At 36.2% G+C, this 15,060-nt stretch overlaps 1 long non-coding RNA gene across 1 annotated transcript in view; it reads right to left on the reverse strand.

Moving 5' to 3' along the window:
- The window catches only part of LOC144291720 (uncharacterized), a 223,444-nt gene extending 208,431 nt beyond the window's left edge, over window positions 1-15,013 (reverse strand). Inside the window, exon 1 of the long non-coding RNA XR_013359136.1 lies at window positions 14,888-15,013. This is a non-coding gene — a long non-coding RNA (uncharacterized LOC144291720). The remainder of the gene's footprint in view (window positions 1-14,887) is intronic.
- Window positions 15,014-15,060: the final 47 nt, after the last annotated feature.

Below are 15,060 nucleotides of genomic sequence, written 5' to 3' on the forward strand. Positions count from 1 at the left end.
AGAAAAATTCATACTAATTCTTGACAAAAAAATAATGTGAATTTGTTTCACCATATAAAAATTTAGATGAAAAAATAAATAATACAAATTATATTTTCTTAATGTAGCTAATATGATATAGCCATAGGTTTTAAAAAGACGATATAAAGAGATGTTTATAAAATCAAGTTATACTTATAACTAAATGATTAAGCTTTCTCATATTTTTAATTCTTTTGGGTTTCATTTAACAAAAAAACCTCAAAATAACACATGAGTACTGCTTAGTTCACTATCGGCTACAATTCATCATGCAAGATCATCAATACCTAAATAAATCTGTTTCCTGTTCAGTGAGACAAGTCCCTGATCAAGTGCTTTGAATGCTGCAGCAATGGTAAATTACTCAAACATTTTTTTTAAAGATTTTATTTATTTACTCATGAGAGACAGAGAGAGAGAGAGAGAGGCAGAGACATAGGCAGAGGAAGAAGCAGATTCCCTGTGGGAAACCCAATGGAGGACTTGATCCCAGGACTCCGGGATCATGCCCATAGCCTAAGGCAGACGCTCAACTACTGAGCCACCCAGGTGTCCCACTACAAACATTTTATTTTTTGTTTTATTTTATTTTTTTAAAAGATTTTATTTATTTATTCATGAGAGACAGAGAGAGAAAGAGGCAGAGACACAGGCAGAGGGAGAGAAGCAGGCTCCATGCAGGGAGCCTGACGTGAGACTTGATCCCAGGTCTCCAGGATCACACCCCAGGCTGAAGGCGGTGCTAAACCGCTGGCCCACCAGGGCTGCCCCCACTACAACATTTTAAAAACATTTTTAAGTTTTGTATCATCTTGTCATGACTCTAACAAAAAATTCATTTCATAGTACCAATTCATAGACCACACTTGAAGTCCTATACAATTGCATAGCTCTTCTAAACTTGATTTTATTTGTATGACAGATAGAGAACATCGGGTGAGATTTAGTGTAGAGCAACAGATGGAACTCACATCTATATTATGTTATTTTTAAATGTGGATAATTTCAAAATGTTCATATTAGAATGAAGGGGTTTGGCAAACTATCATTTGTTTGCTATTTTGAGAATTCCTTTTGGCATGTGACCACTTATCCCACTGGGTTGGATCACCCTACTAAGGATGAGATTGATTGATTGATTGATAAGATTTTATATATTCTATCTATCATCTATCTATCATCTATCATCTATCTATCTATCTATCTATCTATCTATCTATCTATCTATCTATATATCTATCGAGAGACCACACTGGTGCACCAATCAGGGGAGGGGATCGGGGGGAGACAGAGGGAGAGGGAGAGGGAGAGGGAGAGGGAGAGGGAGAGGGAGAGGGAGAGGGAGAGGGAGAGGGAGAGGGAGAGGGAGAGAGAATCTGGAGTAGCCTCTGCATTGAACTGGGAGCCCAAGTTGGGGCTTCATCTTATGACCCTGAGATCACAACCTGAGCCAAAACCAAGACTTGGAAACTTAACTGACTGATCCACCCAGGCGCCCCAAGGATGAGATTTATTTTTTAATAAACTTGATAAACTTAATCAAACTAAGCATCAATTTCTCAAATGGCAAAAATAAAACAATTAAGTTACAAGCTCCAGGTCCTTAGTCAAGGGGAGCTGATCCATGGATTGGGGGAGTACAGTGGCATAAACAATGGTACATGCTCCTTAACAATTTTGGGCAAGCAAGTTTTACAGAGCTTTAAAAGCAGCAATGAACAGACAGGGCATGACTGGCTAGGGATGCATGCCTGTCCTTATTTAGAAAGATCAAGGGGCAAGTAAATAAGTATGAGGCCCAGAGCTGGCTTGGCATTTGGCGATTGGCTGACTGGCTATACCGCATTTACAGGAACATGAATGTCCAGTTTGCTGACTTGGCACTCTGGGCAGGAATGGCTACATCTACGGCCTAGAAAGTTATTTCAACAAGACACTATCATTAACTCCAACTAACCTTCATCCAATTATTCCTTGAAAATATAGAATCATTTCCCTCTATCAGTAAAATACATTAAAGCTCATATTTTATATAGAATGAATTCATAACAATAGACTGTAAACAAGACTGCATGTTGGTAGCCAGAACTTAAAATATATCTTAAGGCATTTTTTTTTCTGGCTTTGAGATGGGTTCTGATTCAGGTTCACCATTCTCTACTTATATAGCTCTGAAAAAATTCTTCTGATTCTAGGGATCCCTGGGTGGCTCAGCAGTTTAGCACCTGCCTTTGGCCCAGGGCGTGATGCTGGAGTCCCAGGATCGAGTCCCACATCAGGCTCCCTGCATGGAGCCTGCTTCTCTCTCTCTCTCTCTCTCTCTCTCTCTCGAATAAATAAATAAAATCTTAAAAAAAAATTCTTCTGAGTCTAAACAGCTACACAAGAAAGGTTGAAATAATACACAGGATTCTTTTGTATATTTGAAGCAATACACATAAAACACTTTGACTTGTCTTAAAATATAAAACAACTTCCATAAGTGGAAATCTTCACCATAATATTGATTTAAACATTATTTCCATGTTGAAACCTCTGCTTACGTAACAGCTTCATGTGGTCAGTTTTTATTTCTCTGGATCTTAACCTTGAAGAATAACTGCCTCAAACTGAGTTGATCTAAACTGTTCACAGCAATGTTCAACTGGCCATGAATATATCATTAATATTTTTTCTAGGTCCATAATTACCAACTAGTATTTATTTTCTCCTTTATGAACTGGTTAAGCATCAGGTCCTCTATATTCACATTATTATTTCTGTGCTCAACCTCATAAGGAAAGTATCATCTTCTGTAGTTGTTGTTTTAGTATAACCCACAGGTCAAGTTTCCATGATAGGATCAATTTTAGGGCTGCCTGACTCCGTGATGTGTGCTCTTTCCATATCCTACACTACTACCAAAAAGCAGTGTGAAAATGGGGAAGAAGCAAACTTAGATCTCTATGTTGACATCAATTTGGACTTTTGCAGCTTTTAAACCATGCCCAGCACGGAGGATTTACTTAAGTAAAAAACTTCTGTTTTTGACATATTGGAGGATAAAATCAAAGTCAAATATATTGTATTGATTTTATTGTGCATTCCAAGACGTTTGAAAAACATATGAAGGCTATTATAACTGCATATATACAAGCCACTATCTTAATAAATAAAACAATGCTAATAGAATTGAAGATCTTTGTGTACATTTCCATAATCACAAAAACCTCCAATCCTTTTTGAGCTCACAATTCTACTGAATTGGAATCTGTTATAGCTACATGTTTAATATTTTGATTACATTTATATTTATTTAGGTACAATATGTGGTATCATATTATAAAGGAATTACCTAACCCTAGCTCTTAGCTAATTATAAAATTTCAGATTTTAAATTATACCTTCCAGTCCGCAAAAATATTGTTTCTTGCATCCATTATTGTGATTGAATAGTTAGCTATTGTCCTTGTAAATAATCTGTCTTTTCCTCCATTCTGGCTGTCTTGGTGTTATACAGTCACTGTGATATATTTAAATACATTATTTCTTGTTATTTATCCTTCTTGTAATTATGCTTCCCGAATAGTACTGTCTTCCATCAACTAGAGAATTCTCAGATACCCTTTTCAAATAAATATGTGCTCATACCCTTTCTCACTATTACATTCTTCTTGGATTCCAATCAGATGTATATTAGGTCTTCTCATTATATTCTCAATGTGCATAAAACTTCTTAATAGCTTCTTTTTGTTCCTTTGTGCTACATTCTGGGTCATTTATCCATATGTATTTGCCAGGACATTAATTCTTTTTCATAAAGTTTTTAATTTGCTTGGTAATATATTGGTTAGTTTTCAAATATGCCAACTTGTTTTTCAAAGTTGTGTTCATGTTTTTTTATTTATAATATTATTTCCTTAAATACATTTTATAAACATCTGCAATCCTAATTCTGCATTTTATTCTTTCCGCTGTCTGTTCTATTGATTCTCTCCTTGTTTCAATTGACTTATAATTTCTTTTTTAGAGCTCCTATTTCAGCTGATTTTATTTGAAAAAAATTCCAAAGTAGGGTAAACTTGAGTTTTCCCTAGAGGATATTTATATTTGTTTTCTTTTGTGATCACTAAGGCAGGGCTTCTCAGGCTTTAATGTATGCAGTAGGTAGAATAAAAGCCACACAAGGATGTTTATATCTTAATTGCCAGAACCTGTGCATATGCTACCTTATATACCAGAGGGGTCTTTGCAAATGGGGTTAAGTTAATGATACTAGATTTTGCAGGTAGGCCCAAAGTAATTACACGTTCTTATAAGAAGAGAGCAGAAGGGTCATAGTAAGGGAAGGAGATTTGATGAATGAAACAGAGAGGAGAAAATGAGAGAGGATTGAAATGTTACATTGCCGGCTTTGAAGATGAAGGAGGAGCTACAAGCCAAGAAATGCAGGCAGCTTCTAGAAGCCTGAAGAGGCAAGGAGATGTTTTCTCCCCTAGAGTTTCCAGTAGTAATATGGCCTTCCATCACCTTTATATTACAACTTTTGAAAAAAAATAAAAAATAAAAATAAAAAATAAAAAAGAACTTCTGATTTTCAGCAAGACGATAAATTTGTGCTGTTTTCCGCTAACTTGGTGTTTATAACACTTTGTTCTACTAAATTTGTTATAGCATCAATAGGAAACTAAGGCAATGTGCATGCAAATCACTTTGGGATCTTGTTAAGAAACAGAATCTGACAGCAGACCTGGGAAAGTGTGAGAGTCTGTATTTCTAACAAGTTCCCATTGTCATTGAAATTAAAACCTTAAACATTGTGTGAAAGCAAAGTATCTTTTAGCATATCCTTTCATGGAGATGAGGTACCTAGTTTTGTGAAGAGATCTCATTGAACTTTTCTCCTGCTATAAATTCAATGATTTGTCTCTGTCCCCTGAAGAGGCACTAAATTTATGGTGTTAGCAAATGTAAGAAAAGCCTTTACCTCGATAATTTTCTGTTTACTTTGCTGGCTTCAGCTCCTCTGTCATTTATGGTCTTTAGACTTTCTTGCTATCTCAGCTATGCATTCGTGAGAATATTTGTTGCATTTTATGCAGGATTTCTAGTTATTTTTGTAGCAAAAGAATATTTAATCTGCTATACTCTTAGAAGTAGAAGTCTTCATTTATATTTGCAAATTTGAAAATTGTCTACTCATTTCTCAATGAACATCTCCTCAATGACTTCTGTTTGTTTTGGGGTGATTCTTGCTTCTATAGCCAATTAATTGTTAATTAAAACCTAATGTCCTACATAATATTTAAGAGTGGTTTTGGGGAGTAAAAGTCAGTACCAGAGAAATCAAGTGGTTAAAATAGTTTATATATAGAGAGAGAGATAGATAGCTTTAGATGTTTGGACTAAAGAAAGAAAGCCAGTGGGTAAATAGGGAAATCTACATTTTTCTGTTAAGTCTCAATCACTGACCTAAACTCTGTGGATGCCATGAGTCATAAAATATATATATCCTGATTTTAGACAAGAGAAAACTCAGACTCAGAAAGCTAAAAAAAAAAAAAAAAAATCTTTTAGAGAACCCTTCTAGACATGTAAGAACTTATACATTTAAGAATAACACTAACATTTATTAAGCTTCTGGTTGAGTCAAGATCAGAAGGAAACAACACCCTACAGCTTAAAAGGCAAAGAGTCAGTAATGGAATTCAGGATTTTCTTGGACCAAGCCTATGCTCTTTCCACCATTCCGTGTTACATCTACAGTTATCCAAAATAGACTGATTTTGAATACAGTGTAAAATCCTACTTAAAGTTTACTTACACAGTGAGACAGTCTCTATCATATGCTGGCAGTGGAAAAGTTAATTGGGGAAAATACAAAATATATACAGAAACAATTTGTCAAGAGCACAAGTGTATCACTTATTTACATGAGCGAATAATCGCTTTTAGGATACAAACATACACACAAAAACAAAATGGCATACCTGCACACTCCACTGCTGATTGTTACTATTTTATGTTAATGAGTCACAAATTCCTAACCTAAGCTTCTCAACATACTGTACATTTAATTCCTCCAAAGAGCCTTACATTTTCTTCCACTTCATCAATCTCAGATTACTTCACTTCATTGAAAAGATTTAAGTCATTAAGCACAAAAAAATTTAAATTCCCCTGCTCAATGTTACATACTTTACACACTAAAAACATCCTGCAGTCACAAAGGATCAAGTAGCACCTTCATTTGAAAGCCAGTCCCTCCACATGTGTCCTTAATCCTGACACTTTCTGTCTCCCAGAGATTAAGTTGTATTGATTAGTATTGCAACCGGTTTTTTACCTTTAATTTCTCCCTCTGACATCTTTCCTCTGTTAGTCATGCTTAAAACTCATTCAAAAAAACTAAATTCTCCTTTCCCTTCTATACCATGTGGTCTGCAAGGTATTGTTTTATCCTCTTCTCTTCTCACTTACACATCACAAAGAAAAAAAACTACCCTGTCATGTCACCTGAATTTACTTCTCAACTTATGATAGGGATAGTTTCTATTCTTAGAAAAGAACTGACATTTTTCTTAACATAATTGAATGGCCAAATCTAATATTTTTCCATCCTTATATTAATAAAATTTGCTGTTATGTTTGGCATCACTAATCACTCCCTTCTTGAAAAAGTGTCCACTTTCCTCTAATGGCTGCTTCTAAGTTACTCTTGGGAATTAGCGTACCTTAGTTTTCCATGGATTTCTGTGTTTAAGTCATTGCTTTTATCATCCATCATACTTCAGCAGTTTAGGTGATCACTTCTACTCTCTCATAACTTCAACTTGCTCTTGAATGCTGATGACTCATAGATCCATATCTCCTATCTGTCTTCTCCTCACCAAGCTTCAGTTATGCTCTCTCACTGCCTGATGGTCAATTACCTCTGAATGCCCTACAAGTACTTCACATTGTCCACAATTCAAGATGGAATTGATTTTCTTCCCCTCTGGGCTCCTACTTCATACATCAGTCAAGAGTGCCACCATTAATCAGTCTCCATCTCAGAATTACCCTTGACTACTCATCCCCCTCCCTCAAAATTGATTCATCAACATTCTTTATTAGTTAAAATCCAATCAGGAGACAGAAACTACACAGCAATTTGAAATGGGAAACATTACTGTAAAGAATTATCAACTATATCAGAAGAATAAAAGGCAAGGATAACTCAAAAAAAAAAAAAAAAAAAAAAAAAAAACGGGGCTGAGGGAGAATATCCAAGAAAAAAACAAACTTGGAAATAGTTTTTTCCTAAAGACTGAGTTTCAGACCTTGTTGGAAAAGGTAGGGTGGCAACTCATCAGTTGGTCAAAAAATTCTGTGGCTTGAATTTTTGGGCCAGAGCTCTTCGCAGTTTCCACGAAAACAGCAAACACCTGTCTAGGTGGTAAGAATCGTGGCTGAGATTTTCAAGCAGGAAACCTGTAGGGTGCAAGTGACTATTCTCATGGAAAAAATCACCACAAGGGTCATGGCTTTAGTTGCTGATTAATGGCTGGGCAGTGTGAGACCTGAGGTATATGGGGTCAGTATTGGGTGTTTCTTGACATATCTATGGGATTCAGGTTGACCAAGATACATAGATGGACTGATAGTGAGAGTCAAGGCCTCAGGAGCATACACTGAATACATAGCCCAAGGCCTGGGGAGCACAGTGTCCTTATTAGCAATACTGTAGTAAGGTGGTAACCAGGCCAGAAATGGAGCTGTAAACTTACCAAGGGACTGTATACTCTGGGTGTGCAGCTGCATGACAGGAGAAAGAAGAAGCCAAGAGAAGCAAACTGAAACTCAGAAGAGAAATACTCTCCACTTTCAGTTTCCTTCCTATCCCCTCTACTTCCTATGCTTAACATTATGTTCACTATAAAGGAAAACTGTGAATAGGCTCCAACTCTATTATTACAGAACAGGTAATAAAGGATGAATTTGGCGCTGTGAGGCAACACATACCTTAAGTGCAAATAACTGTCAAATGTATATTGTTTTAAGTGTATCTTTACTTTGGATATTAATACCCTTTCTTCTATCACTATCATTATTTAAACTTTTACCACCACCTAGATTTAAAATCTATTCTCTCCTGATACAACTAAATGACCTACTCAAATGGGAATTCCAAATCACTGTTCTTAGAAATCTACAAAATAATACTCATCATTCATAAATGAATACCAAACATATTCATCCAGCAACTAAGCTCCTTCGTCTATTTTTGAAGCCATATCTCTTAGCATTCATTGGCTATGTTTGTCATTTTGTGCATAACAAAAAATGAAACCAATTTTTAGTGGCATTGTAACATAAGAATTGTTTTTCCCTCAAGTGTATGTGGGTTGTCTGGTGTTGTTTGATAAAATGGTGGGCATAGATAGGTGGCTTTTAGCAGTTATTTGAGGCCAGGTACACTCCCAAAATTTCTTTTTCCAACAAGAGGCCTATGAGAACATATTGAACTCATAAGGGCAGAGATGCAAGAGAGAATATCAAATTGTACAAGCCCATTTTTAAGTTCCTATGTCCATCTCATGACATCCTTTCTTCAGCAGGTCATAAAATAAATCTAAAATCAAAGACCTAGGAAATGTAAGTCTCCCATGAATGGCAGCAGTGGGAGGGAGAACATATTACTGAAAAACATAATCTATATACCACCCCTTGCATTACTTCCCACCATTAGTCATTTGCTAAAATGATATTCTGATTAGTAATATATAAGATGCCTTCCCACGCCGAAAATTCCAAAAAAGCAAAACCATCTAGGATTTTAGTTAATACCTATGTATTTGCATGGCTAAATGTATGATTTGTTATGGCTTCTGAGGTGGTGGAAATAACTTACAGGCCTGTCAATGATTTCCTGTTGTTTATTGATCTCAGTTCAAGAACTTCTGTTATAGAAAGTACCAATCAAATTTATTCTTTCATGGCATCATGTTGTCCTTTGGATAAATTATTTATCTTTTAAATCTCTAGTGCTTTCTGCATGCTTGTCACATTCATGATGCCAACTGTAATAGCCATTCGCCCTTTCTCTTTTTACTCCATATGTCTCCTCTGGAAGCTCCTGAGCTCTGCTCAGAATCAGGAATTCTCCTTTGCACACCTTCCTCATTCTCTCTTCTCCATCTGTCTTTGGCTAGCTGGGTCCATGCACTTCATAATCCAACTCATACATTCATAAATGCTTATACATTCTTGCTGTAAAAGGACCAGGGACTTAATTACTATAAAATATTCATACTCACTGTGCTACTTTCTGGCTAATTACTGCTTACTAATAGCTACTGAAAAGAATTGTCCTTATGCAAGAAACCTAGAAGAACGGACTCTTAAAAAATTAAACAGGACTTGAAATGTTGGATTAAATATTAATTTGCCATTTTGCACAAATATAATTTAGCCAGAAAAAATGAAGAAGAGCAAATGGAAGTAAAGATAAAAATCGTGAAGGAAACAGAATAAAAAAAGTACAGTATCCTGACAAAAGAGTTTAGAAAGATGCTTCCTGGTCTAGGCCTAGGAAGATAAAAGACGAACACTTTTATGAGACCCATCAAGAGACCCATCAAGAATTCTCTTTGATGATGAAAATCTGTATCATTTTGTCTTTTGGCCAGCTACAATCTGTCCTAAGGAGTTCTCGCTCCACATTCTCATCTATCCCTTCTGTGAAAGAAGGATCATTCATTCTATTTTGGTCTTGCTCCAAGAAAACTGCAACAGTGTTAAATGGTGATGCCTGAAAAATGGTAGGGAGACTAATTCAAATTGGAGTTCCTAGGGCCAGAACAGACATTGGATAAATGGGAACAATAAAGAAGATTTATAATCATTGTCAATCAGTTGTATTTCTTAGCACCTACTGTGTCAAGAGCCACGAGAAAGGTTATACAAGGTTAACATCCTTCCTCAACATGTTTAGATTCTCTTTTAATATGTAACTGGGTCTTAATAATTTAATAAAACTTGTCCTTTTTTCTGGTATACTCAAGGTACAAAAAGGCTCAGAAAATTTTAGAATGAGTTCACCCCACTAGCCTTTAGCTGATGCTTGCTCTGAGACTCTCCTTATCTAGTAACTAGTTCAGGGTCTTAGAAGGCAAAGGCCCCTATTGTATAGTCATCTCAATTCACCACCTTCTCAGCAGATTCTGCCTTAAAAAAAAAAAAAAAAAAAAATCCGGAGTCTGCTAAAACCACAAGTGTAAACAAATAAAATAGTTTGTGAAAGTACATAAAGTTGCCTTATATTGCACTCAACTTCCTTATATCATTCTTCATGAAATTACAAATTACATGGGGGCTGGGAGTATAAATCGCCTGATCTGACCTATGATACAAAATAGGAGATTTATACCTCTTTTTATATGTAAATATTATATAGAAATACATGGTCATGATTTATTTATAAAAGATTTCTTAGTGGTAGTGATTTTCAATTACTAAATTAAATTTTACATTAACACATTTTTGGCAGTTTTATGATATATCCAAATGATAAGTTTCACTTAACCGAAATTATACATTTTTTAGCACAGTCTGGATTTTGTAACAAAAGATTGTCAGATGAATGCTGATACCTGAGTATCATCAAGATTAAAAAAAAGAAAAGAAAGGAACATTGAAGTATTGAAGCCATTGAATATAATAAATGTATCCTTTCTCTACTGCAGGAAGGTACATATCATAAACTAAAAGATCCTGGCAAACTTGAATCTTCATTCTGGCAGTGAGAATATGCTATCTTTTAATAAGTAAGTAAATACACATTCAATCTAGTTTATAGATTTTTATTGAATATTTATTAAGAAAGTGAATAAAATATATAGAATAGCATATAATACCAATCCTGTAATTGCGTGTTTCTGTGTATGAAAATCATGTTTTGGGGTAGAAAAGGTTCTAGGAAAATTCCATATGACTTATTAATACCCTTAAGAAATAGGCAGGAATATTTGATTTTCCTGTGATAAATACATGTTACTGCTAATTAACGTAGATGAAACAAAAACTATTCCTATCAAACACTGTCTCTAACTTCAAATGCCAGACATCATCAGTCCTTTGACTTTTATCTTCTTTACATAAGATATTTGAAATTGCTAAGTTTATTTGTTCAAAGTGCAAAAGCTTTGGGATAAGAAGAAAAAGTATACAATAAATACAAAACTTTTCATAGCAACTTGAAAAGATTAAATTAAAATGGAAACATCTTGCATAACTGAAATTTTATACCCATTGAGCAACACCTTCTCATTTTCCTTTCTTTTTTTTTTATTTTCTTTTTTTTTTTTTTCATTTTCCTTTCTTCTTTAGCCCTGGCTACCAAAAAAAAAAAAAAGAAAAAAAAACAACAAAAAACAAAACAAAACAAAACAAAACAAAAAAACAAAAACAAAAACAAAAACAACCCAGAAAAATCCATACAAAACTGGTCAGCTAAACTGCCAGTACTAATTTACTTCTTTTTCTCCAACACTAAGATAAGATACCAAATAAATTCTATCTAAAGGGTCACCTGAGTGGTTCCATGGTTGAGCGTCTTTCTTTGGCTCAGCGTGTGATTCCAGGTTGGGCGATCAAGTCCCACATCAGGGTCCTTGCATGGAGCCTGCTTCTCTCTCTGCCTATATCTCTGCCTCTCTCTGTGTCTCTCATGAATATATAAATAGAATCTTTAAAAAATTCTGTCTAAAAACAAGCTTTATCCTCAAGAAGCTTTAAATCTGGTAATTAAAGCCTCAAGTAATAAGTGCAATGATATCCATAATAACAAGAAAAACTACAGACACTTAAAAGTGTATTCAGCAGGCTCTGTTTTTGGTTAGAGCATAGAACACAATGCAAATTCCACAATGTGAAAAAATTAATATATCATGAGAAAGTAGGTTTTATATCAGAAATTCAAAGGTTTATACAACATTCAAAAATCAGTCATTGTAATTCACCATTTGAACAGAATGTAGTATAAAACATGTGATCATAATTGATACAAAAGAATAGAAGGAAACTTTCTTAATCTGATGGAGGAGATAGACCAAAATCCTAAATTAATATCATACTTAGTGGTAAAATATTAAAGTCTTTTCCATAGAGGTTTTTCCCTCAAAAAATCCATTTCACAAGAATTCCTATTTTGGATTCAGCATCTAGGGAATTGAAACTCACAGATACAAATAAGTCAATTAAGATTCTTTCTTAAGATATTAGAAAATAGGGCAGCCCAGGTGGCTCAGCGGTTTAGCGCCACCTTCAGCCCAGGGCCTGGTCCTGGAGGCTCAGGATCCAGTCCCATGTCAGGCTCCCTGCATGGAACTTGCTTCTCCCTCTGCTTGTGTCTCTGCCTCTCTTTCTGTGTCTCTCATGAATAAATAAATAAAATCTTTAAAAAAAAGATATTAGAAAATAAACAATATAATCACAATGATATGGGATATTAGAACTAAAAAGAAATATTAAAGTTAAAGAACTAAAAAAGAAATATTAAAGTTAAAGAAATTAAAAGGAATAAATATTTGAAGCCCTGTGTGCTGTATAGTATCCTCTTCCTCCAAGGATTATATGCCTCCAAGGAGTATATACCATCAGGTGCTGTGTATTAAGTCATCTCACTGTTTAAGGGAGAGGATTATTTATTCACCAACAGGTTGAATAGGAAGTGTTCAGAACACTTAAAATACAGATTTAAAAATATATATGTAAATACTAACAAATGCAATCCAAGAAAGCATCACCACCAACTATAACCTACTACAACCAATGTAGACTTATTCTGACAATACAAGGTATCTTCATATGAAGAATTGAATTCATATATTATCTAAGTAGATACCTCATATCATTGGATTCTGATGACATTTTATACACACACACAGAGTGCCTAGTGTTGAAGTTTTGTGTGTATATATGTTTAGGTAAGTTTTTATAATAAGAAGGGAGTTTTGAAAAAAACACATATTGGGCCGGCAATGAGAATGCTGGCATGGGAGTGGGAGATGATAAGCATTGACAATACACATATTAAAGTACATTATTGCACTTGTTATAACAAGCATTCGTTCATGTATAATTAAAAAGTGAAATTTACTTTTAAAAATTAAAAATTAACATAAAGAACAAAGTTAACAAAGCCCAACAGAGAAGATTTGATCAATACAATTAAAATTGTTTTTTTTTTTTTTCTTTTTGAGAAGAAAAATGTTTGTAGAGTATTATTAATTAAAAAAGGGGGCAGCCCTGGTGGCGCAGCGGTTTAGCGCCACCTGCAGCCCGGGGTGTGATCCTGGAGACCCAGGATGGAGTCCCGCATCGGGCTCCCTGCATGGAGCCTGCTTCTCCCTCTGCCTGTGTCTCTGCCTCTCTCTTTGCTCTCTCTGAATGAATAAGTAAATAAATCTTTAAAAAAAATAAAAATAAAAATAAATAAAAAATAAATAAAAAAGGGAGATAAGACTTCCAGGGAAGATGGTGGAGTAGGAAGATCCTAAGCTCACCTCATCACACAGTTACACCCACATCAGTGTAAATAACCCAGAAAACCACTGAAGACTGCAAACCAGACTCTTCACAGCTAAATGTAGGAAAGAGGACACATGAAAGAAAGCAGGAAGGACATAGATGTAGTTGGCAGCTTTACAAACCTCGGGGCAGTCCCCAGGAGGGAAGGATGACCTAGGCTCAAAGAGAAGAGAGGGAGCAAACTCTCACACCAGGGAGGCTACATGAAGAAGATGTATCCCTATAACATCTGGCTTTGAAAACTAGAGGAGCCTGGGATGCCTGGGTGGCTCAGCAGTTGAGCGTCTACCTTTGGCTTAGGGCATTATCCTGGAGTCCCAGGATGGAGTCCCATATCAGGCTTCCTGCCCGGAGCCTGCTTCTCCTTCTGCCTATGTCTCTGCCTCTCTCTCTCTCTCTCTCTCTCTTTCATGAATAAATAAATAAAACCTTTAAAAAATAATAAAACTAGAGGGGCTGAATTTATTAAGTTCTTACAATCAGCAAGACTTAACACCTCGAACTTTGAAACTCAATGGGCCTAGCTCTGGAAGAACCAAGAGAGTGAGAAGAAACTGAGTCCTTGCCCTTAAAGAGATGGCAAAATAAACACCCCACTATGATGCAGCATAGAAGCAGCAGTTTGAAAAATACCTGGGGTAAATAGGATGAGAATTTGTTGATTAATCTTAGAGCATGTGCTGGAGGAGCAGGCATCTCTCAGGAGACATCTCTAGGAACAAAGGACCTGGTGAGTGCCATTTCCCTCCTGCCCACAACCAGCATCCAAATACACAGACACCTATAGGAACCAGCACATGGAGAATACTCTCCATCTAACTTACTAATAGCATGCCTTACTCCCACATTCTTCTGAGGACAACCCTGGACAGCTGGGCCTTGTCTCTAGGTCCTCCCAGGCAGACCCCCCCAAAAAATGTTTTTGCTAACACTGCACACCTGTCCCATTCTCTTCTGTAGATCAGTCTCCTTCAACTATCCCCACCCCACCTCAGTTCCAGGCAGGTGCAGAGCTCCTCCCACCAGCCAAGGCAGACCTTGGGACCTGCCAAGGTCTGGTCTGATTACAGTCTCTGTACACTGATGATAGTTACTCAAGGAAAGACAACACAGGGAAATCACTCTGTAGCTCAGTGGTACTGCATCTCTGGCAATCACCTAATCTGACTTATGTTAAGCCCAAGATGGCCCCAGACTGGCCCACTAACACCACAGGGACCAAGCCCTGCCCACAACAGGCAAAGAGAGTCATTGCAAACCACCAGTCTGAAGGGAAAAGTGACTCAGCCACAAGATCAGGGTGCACACAACTTACAAAGGAGGCACTTCTGAACTGCTGAATTACAGTGAACAGGGGACACTGCACTGCAAGGTACTACAGGACGTATTCTCCATAAGGCCACTACTTTCAAGCATAGAAGATGTAGTTGATTTTCCTAAAAGACAGAAACAGACACTGAAAGTTAGACAAATGAGGAGACAGAGGAC

Source organism: Canis aureus, chromosome 20 (genome assembly GCF_053574225.1).
Source record: "Canis aureus isolate CA01 chromosome 20, VMU_Caureus_v.1.0, whole genome shotgun sequence".
NCBI classification, from domain to species: Eukaryota; Metazoa; Chordata; class Mammalia; order Carnivora; family Canidae; genus Canis; species Canis aureus.